At 42.8% G+C, this 15,321-nt stretch overlaps 1 protein-coding gene across 2 annotated transcripts in view; it reads right to left on the bottom strand.

Annotated features, from left to right (window-relative positions):
- GRIN3A (glutamate ionotropic receptor NMDA type subunit 3A) overlaps positions 1-15,321 on the bottom strand; it is a 171,616-nt gene that overhangs the window by 107,323 nt on the left and 48,972 nt on the right. The gene's annotated exons all lie outside the window — the stretch shown is intronic.

Raw genomic sequence — 15,321 nt, forward strand, 5'->3', positions numbered from 1 at the left:
AATTTTAAGCAGTTGCACAAATGACCACGCGTGCAGCACCACTGGGGCTGCCTGTCATGTGTGCAATACATGATACAATACATGAATTGGGCCAAAGCAGGGGTGCACAACTCAAATGCCCCTGTGGGCCAGAACCAACCATGGCCAAGGTCAGAGTTCAGCACTGTTATTGTAATGTTCTTACATTCGCATTAATTATTTAAAAATATTAATGAAAGCAATTGTTAGTTACTTGTGGATCTTTTCCCCTCGCCAAAGGACCCACAATTTTAATTAAGGATAGTGGCCAGAAAATAGGTCCTGTCCCTTGCTCAGTCAGTGGGGCTCCTAGAGTGCGTGCCAGCCTCAAACAAATGTCAACCCCTCTCCTCTCTCTAAATCACTGTTGCTTTCAGGATGCAATCCTAGGCATCGGATTAAGCCTCACTGGGAACACTGTGGGGATCTTTCTGAGTAAACATGCATAGGGTGGTGCTATAAGACAGTTTCAGAGAAGACAGCCACCATGGAGAAGAGGTAAACTGACCCAAAAGAGTGGCCCTCTGCCTTTATGGGGTGCTGTTGCTATGGGATATTCCTATCTGTGGGCCAGCAAAAAAGTCCCTGCATGCTGGATCTGGCTCCCTGGCCTTACGTTGTGCAGGCCTGGCCTAAACCAAGCAGATTTAGTTCCAAATATCCAAGGAGGCTGCCTCCAAAACCAGGGTTGGTGAGAGAGAGATACTTTTGATAACCATAATGATCAGTCTATGCTCAAGCCATCATTATAAATGTTCTTTTTACATACAGACTGAGGTCATGAGACTGGCAGATTCAAGGAATTTTAAGTGCCTTTAATTTCAGTGGGTAGAAAGTTAAACATATGCTAGCACTCCCATTTAAACAGATGCAAATTCAAAGTTATTAACTTTTTGCTGGATTGGCCCTTAGCCTGCACATTATTAAAATAACGCTGCTCTGATTAAACTGGGGAGTCTAGCTCATGTGCTTTCACTCACTAGATTATGCTGTGCTTGGGAATGGTTCACATATGGAGGTTGATTTATTTATTTTTATTTGTTTAAACTATTTATACTCTGTCCCTCCAGTACACTACTATTCGAGGCGGCTCACAACATTAATAAAATCAATAACAATGTAAAATAAAAGATTAATACAGTTAAACAAGACCAGGCTAAAACCACATTTTAAATTATAAATGTTTTAAAAGTTTCAAATTAAAAGTTATTAATAAAAAGTTAAAATCAGAGAACTATAAAAACTAAATAACCTACCATAGTAATCATTTGAGAACTACAACATCACATGGTTGTGGACATGTGTGAGTGGGCCATCACAGATATAACCACAGAGCTTTTGCAACTCTTCATACTGCCACGAATAAAGTGCTTTTCATATCCAGTTACCAGTCATTACGTACAGTATCCAAATCAGATGCTGTATACGCATGAGTGAATCAGGCCTTGGCACCTGTCAGATGAATATGCGAGCTGATTCCACTGAAAAGCACTGGCAGACATCTAGATGAATGAAGTGCTTGTGCGTGACAATCAGTGCCCTGGTTCTACAGAGGAGAGGCCATTTTGTCAATTTCCCCCTTCGCTCTGAAGCTGACTGTGACTCCCAAAAATATATGCTGAGGGTTGTGCAGCCCTCAGCAACATGTCTTCAGGAGTCATAGTCCACTTCAGAGGGAAGAGGAGATCAACCAAAACCGCCTCCTCCCACTAGTACCAGAAGAGTGCTAGATGCACCAGTTTTTAGCCTATTTTCCTTAATTCGGTACAGTTGTTGTGAGTGACACATAGGGCCATCCCAATGGTATTGTTTGTGATGATGTCATCCACCCCAATTCAAGCTGGTGGATGCATCTACCACAGTATTGTTTGAAGTGCAAGTGGGAACTGATTTGGACCAAATTTAGAACAGTTGTAGGGACACATAGGTACACCTCAACCATGTGGTTTGTGATGATGTCATCCATCCCAATTCAAGATGGCAGATGTGTGAATGTTTAGGGCTGAAACGGGCTAACTTGTGAGGATGGTAATTATAAATTAAGATTATAGTGAACGGAAAATAGGTAGGTTAGTTCTTACCAGGACAACTTGTTTGTTCATCTGGATGTCATCTATTGTGTTCTGAAATGCTTAAAAAGACATATGAAATTTGCTTATCTTTTGCTGGTGGGGTAACATCTGTGATGGCCCCCACACATACAAACCATTGCTTGGTTTGTATTCATCATTGCATTAATCAGCGGATAACTAAATGTGTGCTAATCAGCCATTGCTATTTCAAATAATGCTTTTGATGCTGAGCTGCAGTTTGGCTTGGATTTGTCATCAAAGATGATATAATTTTCATCACATCATATTCTATTGCATCAACAATTTAAAGCTCATCTAAACATACACTAATTATCTATTTCTTTTTTTAAACAGAGTTGCATTTTCCTGAGGTTAGTTAGGTAACACAGAGGCAATTACATCCAGTTCCATTAGCCACTTTAAAAAATGAACATTGAGTATCAGCAGGACTAAAAAAGCATAGGGCCATTTATTCAGTATATTGTGCTTTGGGATCTGGCTTGGCAAATGTAAGCCTCCTTTAACTGTAATTTGGCCAAACCATTGGACTGTTTCCACCTATATAAATAAGCTTTGGATCAAATGCATTAGTCTGATTTACCGATAATGTTAAGACTGCATGATGTATAGGGCTATTTTGTTTCTTAGATGGGGAGACTTCTAGCATTTATTTGGTACTCCTGTTCTTATCAGTTAAGGTGTCCAAGAGTGCAGACATGCCACTGCAGCAAGGCTCATTTGTCATTTAACAAGCAAGGGCTTACTTTGATCTATCCCACGCAGAGCTATTTCACACAGCTATATTGTCTCCATGTGATATGGCATCAACCATCTTCAGTTGGAAATGTACTTATTTTCTATCCCACTTTTTGGTTCAGAAGGAGCTACAAATACAATGAAAATGCCCAACCTATTCAGTCACAACCACCTACATATTGCCTTTCTCTTTTAGAAAAGATCCTTCCTAGAGATGTTCGACCCTTTATTTGCAGTTTTCCACAGTTGTCCACAATATTGGGTAGCCATAGAAACAGTTTCCGCAAAATGATATTTTCCCCTAATGCCTGCTTGTTTGTGCAATGTTTTGTGCATCTGCTTGCTGGTTTTGGAAAGTTCCGAGCTAATTGTGTGTGATCTAGCACTTCTGCAAAGGTTGCGACTGCCGCCATTGTGAAACTGACACTCCCCACTTCTGCAGGAGAGAAAAGTCCCTTCCCTGTGGAGGAGAAATGGACAAAAGCTTTGAAATCTTGCTCTATCCCTTTGAAGGATCATTAAGGCATGTTTTTCACCACTATTCCTCACAGCCTTTCCAGTGGAGATCAGATTATACGCAATACGCTACTGGGTAACGGCCCTGCAAGTTTTCTACAGTGGGAGAAGTTCCTTCATTACAGGAGTGAAATTGACAAGGGTAATAGTGCAACAGGGAAATGATTTGCCTAGTGAGTAAGAAGTTGTTGGTTCAAATCCCCACTGGTATGTTTCCTAGACTATGGGAAACACCTATATTGGGCAGCAGCGATACAGGAAGATGCTGAAGGGCATCATCTCACACTGCGTGGAAGGAGGCAATGGTAAACCTCTCCTGTATTCTACCAAAATAAAACCACATGGCTCTGTGGTCGCCAGGAGTTGACACCAACTTGAGGGCACAACTTTACCTTTTAAAACTGAATCGGATACAATCAGATGTAAGGAATGCACCGAAATATTGTCCATAGCAGCAGCACTACAATATTCATCTCTTAAACTGAACCAAACAGCATCCGTAGTCCTTCCTTTTCATATTTTAAAATAGTTCATTCTTTAGTCTATCACAGCTTCTTGGTCTACTTTCCTCCTCAGCACACAACTACAACTATAGCATTCTCCACACACAACTTTTTGGAATAGACCTTTTCACTTTTTATTCACACATGCACACACATACACAGACACACCCATCTTTGGACATCCACATCCATGTATCACCCCCTGCTTACATATAACACATATTAAACACAGACTTTCTGGATTCTTCTGTACATAACCTACATTGGGAGAGCCTACTCTGGATCACTCATATTATACCCTTTCCTCAACTCCATCTTTTCCACATTTGCAAGTAATTGCTGCTCTGAGGCTTTGGAACACACTTCCTGCTGAAATAAGAGCCTCCCCATCTCTTACAACTTTTAAAAGGACAGTCAAGATGCATTTGTTCACCCAGGCTTTTTATTAGATATTGTTTTAATTGTGTTTTAATAGTTTTAACTTTTTAAATTTTAATTGTTGGGGTGTGTTGATCTTTTTATTGGTTGTTTTTATTGTCCTGTGAACTGCCCAGAGAACCTGCGTTGTGGGCAGTATAGAAATATGCTAAATAATAAATAAATAAATAAATAGCAAGGAGGAAGTAAGTTGTGACCTGATCCATCCACAACAATCCAGCAATGATTTTCATATTTTTAAGTTACCACACCTATTAAAGTTGATGATTGTAGGTCAGGTTACATGATCCGTTCTCCATCTGATTGTGTCTCTTTGGTCTAGGACATTTTTGATCAAGTGAGACCCCAGCCTCATCTGAGACAAAAAAACCCAATAATGGTTGTTTCCCTATTTCTAGAAAACTTAATAAGCTCCTCAGTTATTAGTCTGAAGGCTCACTGTACCCATGAGCAGTGAGGGAAAGAGGGAAGAAGACATGCCCCTGCTGCATCACTCATTCCCACACCCCATCACTCATGGTTACAACAGTGCTTGTCTGAAGAGGGAAGAGTCTTCCCCACAGTGTCTGGCACAACCATGATAGCAAGGGTGGATTGATCCACCCTTATAATCACTGGTCCACCTGCCATCACAGAGAGGGCTTTCCCCTCTTCAGACAGGCCCCATCAGACCTGTGAGCGATGGGATGCAAGCCTGAGTGATGTGCTGGGGGTGGGGAATTCCTCCCACTTCACCCCACACTCATGGGTATGGTGAACCTTCAGACTTACATCTGAAGGAGCTTAATATCTCAGTTACTCTGTTCTGTCAGCACTGATCAGAGCATATGAACCACTACTAACTTGGCAAAGAGGCACCTTTTAACGTGGTGATTCTCTTTATTTAGCAGGAGGAGAGTAACTGGCCCTATCCACCCGCAGTACCTCCAGTGACTGTTGCTGGTGTCGATCTTATGTTTTAGATTGTTATCTTTTAAATTGTTATCTATCTTTTAGATTGTTAGCCCTTTGGGGACAGGGGTCCATCTTATTTATTTGTTATTTCTCTGTGTAAACCTCCCTGAGCCATTTTTCGAAGGACGGTATAGAAATCAATCAATCAGTCAATCAATCAATCAATCAATCAAATAAATAATAAAAGGCAGAGAGCAGAAGTCAAAGAGAAATGTGGTAGTGTTTTTCCAACACTGCTAATGTAAAGACAACCATGTTTCTTTTACTTCAGTTTTATACCTTGTAAGGGGTCCAGTTGCTCCAATTAGTGCTAAAGTCAGAAAAGAGTAACTGTTTTTATATTTGCTAAAAAGGAGGGAAGCACCAATATCATTCCTTTGCCCCATTAGCTCCAGGTATGTCTTGAAAGCAGTGTCTACCACCCAGTGAGGCTAATCGAGACCTTGACCAATCCAGGTCCATGTTGCCTAGGCAGTTAACTATGGCACATAGACAGCCCTGTTTCTGTTATAAGTATGTAAAGAGGATAAAGAGCAACCTATTTACCCTCTCCCACTCCAAGGTCCATCATGAAGTCTAGTAATTTTGTCAAGTGTCTGTTGTCTGGTTCCTAAATTTTGGGGCTGACTCCTAGATCCAAAGAAAATTGGTCAAGACCTGGATTTTGGCTTTAGGGTTCACACAGATTTACCTTAATGACTGTGTTATGTGTTTAAATGAATAGCAGCAAGGACAGAATGGGCAAAGTAGATTCATTCACAGCTGTTTATTTTGGAGTTTTCCCATCTATACCATCTATACACCTGTAATGAAGTCACATATGAATCCTATTGTTTTAAAGCAAGTCTGAAATATTCATGAGGGGATTGTTGAAAGAGAAGCTAATATAGACAGTCTTAAAGATCCCCTGCTCCTTGCAGCAAAAGTAATTTGGCAACCAGCCAAGCGTCACAAATAAACAGACATCTACTGTTGATTTAAAAACAAACAAACAAACAAATATGATGCTAACCACCCTCTCTTTGATTAATTTAAGGCTTGTCTGAATTTGTCTTGAAAATGATTTCTCCTTGGACCAGATTGTGAACATGCTTCAGGGTTGCTTAGCATTTTGAACAGCTACATACAAGCACCCCAGCCTAATATGTATGAATATTTTAAGCATTTGTACAAGGTCAAACCAGATGCAGAAAAAAAGAAAATTATGAACAGTCAGCCATATTAGGAAAGAATGATCTATTATTTACTCACATTTCAGGTTACACAAATGAGGATAAATAATGTGAAACCTGCAGGTATTCTTACACAGAAGGCATTGAAAGGGGGTGGGGAAATTGGAATCTTCTACTGGCCATTTTCATTTCTGAATGTTGGATCAGTGGTGAAGCACAGTACAGTGCTCAAGGTAAATTTAAAATGGGATTGCTAAACAAAAGGCTTTCAAACTCTTTGTACTGGAGCATTTAAAAAAGATAGTCTGTGCTTATGCTACTGAACTCACACTACCAACATTACACATCCCATGAAGAAAAAGGGGCTATTCCCACGATCAGGCAAAATCGGGATAGGGGAGCCTAGCCCAATTTTGCCTGATTGTGGGAGCCACCGGGATCACAGGCGAGCCTGGTGGCTCCCAGACGGTTAACCCCTCCCCTAAGACCAGGTTCGCAGAGTGAGCGCTCCGCAAACCTGGTTTTTTTGGTCGTGAGTAGCTGCGGCACGGCTCCGCACCACGGTTTTTCACGAGGAGACCCCTGGAGCGGAGACAAAAAGCCACCTCCCAGCTCAGGGGGTCTCGCCATGGTTAAATGTGATAGTTCAATAGTTAAATCAGTGTTAAGGTCTGGTCACAAACCAGGCTGCAAAACCATGGGATGAACTGAGTTTGCAAACCATGGTTTCAATTAACTATGATCAAGCATTACTTCTGCACCAGGAAAATCATGATTAAGGTAGTTTCCCTACTTTTCTGCTTGTAGGTTGACAAGTAGGTTACCTTATGCACACAGACTGACATCCAGAGCAGCATGGCAAGGGGAAGCGACTCATAGCCAGACTCTTCTCAAGCAGCAGAGTCCATGTATAATGTACAACCCTCAGGGACACATTTCTGGAAGGAAAAGAGCACTTCCAGAGGCATAGAAGAACAGTGGAAATCACTTCCTCTCCCCATATATGTGTGCACTGCTGCTTGGGGGGAGTCTGGCTGTGATGACACAGAGGCTATTCCCATGATCAACAGAAAGTGGGCTATGCCCGCTGTCCCCAAGGCAGCTAGCCTGCCTAAAACACCCTCCCCCTAAATGAGGTTAATGGAGCAAGTGCTCCGTTAACCTCATTTATTTGCTTGTCTGTCGCTGCGGCTGGGAGGCTGCAAGTAGCCTCCTTGGCTCGGGGGTCTCTTCAGGTTGCCCTGCATGCTCACACGGGGCATCCTGGGACTTCTGGGGGCCATGTGGCCCCTGATCTCCACAGCCCCCGCTGGCTCTGTGACGGAGCCGGCAGTCATGTAGGGGGCTGATCCAGCCACCCAGGGCTCCACCGCCAATTGTCTGTGGGGAGAGTGGGCTAAGCCTGTTCTCCCCACAGACCTCACTGAGATGCTTCACAGCAATCGTGTGAAGTGCCTCACTGTCTCTTATGGTGACCTCCCAATGGGCTCTGGTTGCCAGCCACAGTGTAAGGCAAGGCATGGTGCATCTCCATCAGAATGCAAGCAAAAACAAGCATGGTTATGTCTGCACTGGGCCTCGTACAGATGCAGACACAGACACAACGTTACTTCATGTGCTTGGATGTTGCTGCAACCCTCATTTCCTCTCCTTGAGACCACAGTCATGGTGCTGTGAAAGGCTTGGGAAGAAGAGGGATGGATGGAATCCTTAGATTTTGCCCCTAAAAAGTGTGTGTGTTTGGGATAGTAAAATTCTTCTCGATAGTTGGTGGGACAATATAGATGATGGGGCTTACCACATGCTGCTAGGTAAGGGGTTGTCTGTATTCACCCACAATAGGAGGGGAAAATGAATAGTCACTATTAATAACACACACAGAGGAAAGCCTTAACCACTCTAGAGCACCAGATGAAACCTGATCATTTGGACTGGACAAATCAAAAGCAGCTCAGAGTGAATCTGAAGGCTCATTCACATCTTCATCTGTAAAATGATATTAACAGTGACCTATCTGGATAATTTCCTAGTTAACATTCTTTAACACTGAAATTGGGCAATCATTGCACATTAGGGGTGTGATCTACAAAATGCTATTAGCATGTTCCCCCATGCCTGTGCAAACTGCCAAACCAGGTGTATCTGGGCAATGAAACATGGCACAACCCTAATGGCCAGGCACCACCCACCTATTTGCAATGGGCTCCTGAGAAGGTGCTTCAAATGGTGGCTGGCCATTTTTCTGGGCAGCAGAATTGTTGCATGGCACCTGACTCCTGAGCCATGCTGTATCCCAGGGTCTAGGTACATGATAAATTGCCATATACAGAGCCAGCGCATTGGCGCATCTAGCCCAGCACTGCCTCTACTCTGACTAGCAGCGACTTTTAGGAAGGCCTCAAGTAAGGTTCCTTTCCAGCCCTGCTGCTGCCGATCTTTTTAGCAGGAGATGCTGTGAAATGGAGCTGGGCTCTTTGCATGCCATTCTTGTGCAATGTCACTAAGCTATGAGAACGTTCCCATAACCTTCTGGGGTTTGTTGGGACTTGATTGGTACTGGGGGCAGGAAGTGTGTCAGCCCGAGTCAACATTAGGAAACACTGACAGAGTGATCTGCTCCAAATGACTTTTCCTGCAACAAATGTAATTATTTTCTGTGAACAAAACAAGCAACAGAGTTCTACTCCCTGGCCTGTCATATTTTAGATAAAACAGTGTGTGTTATATCTAGTGTGTATAAGTTTTAGCATACTCTTCCTCTGGGCCAATAGATGGCACTCTGCATCCATGTTGCAAAGAAGCATCCAGCACTGCACATCTCTATCTTCAGATTGCCAGAACACACCTTGCTGGGTACACAAATCTCCTACATCTTGATGTTCCTTCACCATTATGTCATGCTTCCTAGCAACCCCCAAATGTTCAATGACAAGGATGTCTCTTTAATAAGAATGATTTCATCATCATTTGGGAGCCTGGAATTCTGATTCCCAGGAGTCTTTTGACTTCTGCATGTAAGTGCAATAACTAAGGTGATGCTACTTGAATGGGTAAACTTTGTAGAAGGAAAAGTTGAGGGGTCTGTGCTTTGCGTGGAATGGAACAAAAGAGGATTGAGTAGGATGGAAAAGATGCTTTTGTGGTGACACTTTAACACTTGTTAAAATGGCTCAAATGTTGTGCCCTGCCCATCTCCCCTTGTGTTCTTGTTCCTTCCATCCAGGGCCACATCACACGTTACAAACTCCTGTCCAGGGCCAACTAGGCAGCTGCCTAGGGTGCAGACCTCAGAGGGATGCAGAGTGTATATATAGTGTCAATATGTTAAGAGTGTGAGAAACCGGAATAATGAGTAGAAATATGAGAAAAAAACCAGTTCATTGTTTTCAATACTAACAATACTGTTAAACGTAATTTATAAATTATAAAGAAAAAATCTGCTGAAGATGTACTTAAGGCCTGCAAGAGTTTGGAAAAATCATTGATGTATAATGGAAACACAGATATTGGTGCTGAAGCAGAGGCGTATCTAGGGAAAATAGCGCCTAGGGCAAGCACTGAAATTGCGCTCCCTGTCAAAACATCTGACACACATCTTTCAGATAACTTTACCATAATATCAGCTGAAAAATACAAGTCAAGCTCGCTAATCTTTTAATATTTCAAAAACTATTTAGCAGTGGATGTAGCCAGACCAAAAAAATGCTGGGAAACTACACATTTCAGTATGCTGGAGCTCATGAAATACCCAAATACTATGTGGAGGTGTACTTGGAAAACTAAACAGAAGTGTCTGTCTAATTCTCTACTATGCATTGTAGCATCACTATTAAATAAGTTTTAAAAATAAATGGAGAATTTGACTTTCCCCATATACTCTGGAAATAATGAAAGGATATGCAGAGTAAACTGTGTCTCTGCTTGGAATATATTCTAGTATTTCAGAAAGACAGTTAAAATGAGAGAAAGAGAGCAAGAGACTTCCAGTGGGCCTTAATACTAAGGATTTCACACTGATTCAAAGACAAACTCACCATTAATAGCCATATTATTAAGACATCACATTTAACTCACTTATCACTAGAAGCAAAGTAAGAGCAAATGAATACAATTCTAGCACATAAGTTTCAACTCATTATTCACAAGCCCTGACTCTCTGTACATAGTGCCAAACTGAATATGTGTACAATGACTTATATTATATTAATTTTTTTTTAAAAAATTACTTGTAGCCCCTTCTGGGGGCTTCCTAAAGGCTGTGGGGGGGCATGCAAAGGTTCCCTCTCCCCCTGTTGGCCTCTAGGGCCTCACAGGGACCATTTGAGCATGTGCAATGGCCATTTTTAAAAATAATTCTTTTTTAAAAAATGGCCACTGAAAACAAAATGGCTACCGTGCATGCTCAAATGGCCTCTACATGGCCTGGCATGGCCTAGGGCCTCACAGAGGCCATTTGAGCATGCACAGTGACCATTTTGTTTTCAGCAGCCATTTTAATTTTTTTTTTAATTTTAGAAAAATGGCGCCCCCCTTCAAGTGGCGCCCAGGGCACGTGCCCTTCCTGCCCCACACTAGATACACCCCTGTGCTGAAGATCTGTGTTGTGAATTTATAGCAAAAGCTCAAAGACTTCCAAAGTTTATGCCACCACAAGGAATACTTCTCATCATACTACAACAAAAACTCCTGGATAATGTGCCTAATGTTTCCATTGCTCTAAGGATCTTTCTCACACTTCCAGTATCAGTGGCAAGTGGTGAATGTAGTTTCTCAAAGCTCAAACTTATACAAACTTACATATGCTCAACAAAGTCATAAAAGAGACTAGTTGGCTTGGCAGCTATATCAATTGAACATGAACAGGCATCATCAGCACTTGATCTGATTGAATGGGTGACAACATTTGCAAAGGAAAAGGCATGCAAAGTGAGATTTTGATGTGGTGTTGAGGGTTGTGTTGCCCTTGGTGGAGATATGCGCTCTACCGAGTGCCCTTCTAGTTCAAAATGATTTGTCTGCCAAAATATTTTCTTGTGTATTTGAGGAAGATAATCAAAAATTGATGTCTTACCTATTCTTGCAATTTAAAATAAATGTTAGCAGTTTCAAGTTTTGCGCTTTTCATGTTTTTTTTACAAAACATCTGTTTTTGGAAATTGAAGTTGAAAATTCTTGCACCCCGCAAATTTTTTTTTACTGATCCTTGCCTAGGGCGCAAAGTAGGTCTGGCACCGGCCCTGCTCCTGTCTGCCATGGAGGGCTCTCTTTCACACATTATACCTTTTCAGTGTGCACTTAAAACGTTCTTAAGTATACACCAACACATGTAAAGTGTGAATGCCACTCCTATGTGTTTGGAACCACGTTTGTCACACAGGTACCCTTGTCAGGGAGTCAGGATTGGATGCAGCTTCCTACTGAGTGTGGCTTCACTTGGTGGCTAACCTGGATTTGCTTCTGTGTCATGCCTAAATCAACTCTGTATTTAAACTCGGAAGAGAGCTACGGCCTGCCCAACAGTGTGCTGTGGAATATGGTTTGTTGGCTGGAATTTATTATCCCTCTCTCTGCTGACTCCTCGTTGGCAAGTTGTTCCATGGGAATCAATCCAGCACCTTCTTCTCATGACATGATGACTAAAGGAAAAGAGGTGAGTCAGCATCCTCCAGGGCTTTTCCTTCTACACAGTGGTGGCAGCAGGAAAAAAAAATATGGGGGGGGAGCACAGAAGGGGCAAAGCACATTTATAGGTGGGCAAGCTGTGTCCCACATATTAGATTTCTGAAACAGAAATGGGGGGGGATGGGGAATAAACTGCTTGTCTGAGGGGGTGATTGCACCCCTTCCCCGGGGGTCACACTTGCTTCTACAAGACCGAGCTCTTGGGGTTATCTGGCAGGCAAAAACCTCTTCCCCTTGAGAGTAGCAACTCCTGAATGGAACTTTATTCACTTTTCTTTCTTCCACATCTCCCTGAGATGATGGTGATGATGATGATGATGATGATGATGATGAAAAAGAAGAAGAGGAGGAGGAGGAAGAGGAAGAAGAGGAAGAGGAAGAAGCAGCAGCACAATGTCTTATTAGTAATTATTATTGATGGTGGTGGTGGTTGTAGTGGTAGCAGTAGTATGATGCCTGGGTGGCCTTCTTCTACAGGCAGCTCATAAAACTAAAAATCCCAGTCAGATAGGGAACGGCTCAGTCCCTCTTTGTATGTAGGGTTAGCAACCACCAAGGAAAAAAGTGGTCTGAATGAGGTGGTTTTTTCTTTGTTTGTTTCTTTTGGGGCTTTCAGACCAGTTGCTACAAAAGCAAGAGGTTGGACTGCACCTTTCCACCTAGCCGTTTTCTTCCAGGCACGTTATATTAAAAGACTGCTCTGGTGCTGGACATATCAGAAACCACTGAGTTCCACTTTTGGATTGCTAAGCTTAGAGCTGTCAAACTCCTTTGGGTTCTTCCCCTGGACCCACTCAAAAGTGCCAAGGCCCCAACACTTCTGGTTCTGCCCCCACTTCTGCTCTCAGCTCTGCTGCAGGCCAGTCAAGACACCAGAATTCTTTCTTTCAAAAGTTACAACCTTAGCTGTATCCATGTGCAGAACTGCACATGTGCAAAGGCATTTCTATACTCACCAGAAACATATACATGTCAGATTTGGACACTAGTACTATTTTATTTGGGGCAGGTAAGCACAAATGCATTTTCTATCAATTTCTAACCAGAAGGTAGCCTCTTTTTGGTCCCACAAGTAAAAAACATATGCTTGTCGGCTTTGTCTACAGCTAGGATTTTCTGATGATCCCAGCTTCTATTGCTGCACTCTGCATCATAAATGAATACTGGAGTGGGGCCAGATTTCATACTGTAACCCTCACCTTCCCACTCAGCACCTCTCCCACTGTGAATGAGATGGTAGGGCCTGAGCTCAGTTGGGTGTGGGAGGGGTGAGCAATAATACACTGAAACCCCAGACTGGTGTGGTGCTCTCTCACCCTGCTCTAATTCTATCAGGGGTAAGGGCTGGAATCCAGTGAGCTACTTTATAGATATATTTAACCAGAACCGAGGTTTATTCACCAGTGAATAACAATATTCGGCAGTGAAATTAAGTTGGATTGCATAGCATATAAAAGGAAGGAGAGGTGGGGAGGTGAAGAAATGGTAAAAATGATTCCAACGGATACGTGGTTTACAATAAATCCCTAGCCCACGCACAGTGAAAACCCTCACAGCTCAGCAACTCAGACCCAAGAATTCAGTTGGGTCAGACCTGTCCCTCACTCCGCTCTTCTCCTGAAGAGAGCCAGTGCTTGTCTTGCCTCCTTGCTTGGCTTGTTTCTCTCACTCTGATCCTCTCGTTCCAGATCTTAAATGTTTCGTTCATGTTCCCTTCCCTTCTCTCAGTCCAGCTCTTTCCTCATAAAAACTCTCCTCAAACCATCTCTACAGGAGGCAGCTCCCAAGGACCAAAGAACCTGTGTCATCTTGTGTTCCACCAGGGGCTACACTGTTCCATCAGGGGGTTACAATACAATCAGCAGTACACATATGCAACGAGATGCCAATCTGGGAAAACCTTTATATCAAAACAATACTATAATTCAAACTCATCTTCTGAAGGCCTTCCTTAAAAAAGGTCTTACATTTAATCGTGCACCTAGTGGTTGAAATTTCAGTTCAGCAATAATGCCTTCTTACAGTGTGGTTAGAAAGAATTTCCACCAGAATCCTTTTTCTGTGCAGAATTTTATAGAGGTGGCAGCCTCTCCTTGCTCACTGACCCCTGTTGTAGTCTATCTAACAATCTTTTATGTTTTGTTAATTAGAAGTTTGTCCCAGTAGGGATCCTGTAGAGAATGTGGGGGGTGTAGTCAGAAAGGAAACAGAGTGGAAAGACAAGGGCCCGATTTGGACATAATGGAGAACTGGAGGAAGAGCTCCAAAGGTTCCCAAACCTCAATGTCCAGATGCAGGAAACTGCAGTTCAGACCCTAACCCAAACTGAGGGTTCACTCACCAAACTCCTATTTGAACCCTCAGTTTGATGTGAGGTTTGCTGCCCTGGCCTCTGGTTTGAGGTTGCCTCCCCTGGGACTGGAGTTGAGGTAAGGAGTCCTCCCTCTCTCTGTCCTGATTGGCTGCCACAACTGTCCAACAATCAAAGGACAGGTATAAGAGAACCTCCTCAGTGAGAACTCATCACACAAGGCCAGCAATGTCACATTCATGTGCGAGTCTGAAGTACAACAGATCGCACTAGCTGCAGGCCAAGATGACAAAAGTGTACTGCCAGTGGATAAGAGAGCAGAGCACACATATTGTATGGATTATTTTCAGCAGACATCACAAGAGTGCCTTCTCCAGGATGATGTGTGAGGCCTAACCCTCTGTAGTGACCAGTCTCCCCTCCCTCTAAAGAGGTAACCGGAAGTGAGCCCTTGTCTTGACTGACCGGCTGGTGACATACAGAGATTGTCCAATCAGTCCACCAGATGGAGTGGGACCTAGAGAGCTGTTGCTGGGAATTCTGGGAACAAGAAAGGAAGTTCTGTGCTGGAGGAGCAAGGGGACATGTGGCAATGGTGGTTTCTGCAACAGGATGACTGCAGCTCTTGAAAGATAGAACTGCAGGGGCTTGATTCTCAACAGGAATTTGGTGAGTTCAAGGAAAGGAAGCCTGAGCTTTGGCTTCAGGAAGATTAATTTAGGGAAAGGTTTGTTTAGTCAGACGTTGCATTAGAAACTTATATTTCTTTTTGTGTGTGCTTTGTATATCCCTGATACTGTTTTAGTATTGTTTACCTGCAACATAATTAAAATAAGAAACACTAGCCTACACCCAACCCTAGCCTACACTAGCCTACACCCAACTAGGGCATGGCAAAA

This window comes from Hemicordylus capensis, chromosome 2 (genome assembly GCF_027244095.1).
Source record: "Hemicordylus capensis ecotype Gifberg chromosome 2, rHemCap1.1.pri, whole genome shotgun sequence".
NCBI lineage: Eukaryota > Metazoa > Chordata > Lepidosauria > Squamata > Cordylidae > Hemicordylus > Hemicordylus capensis.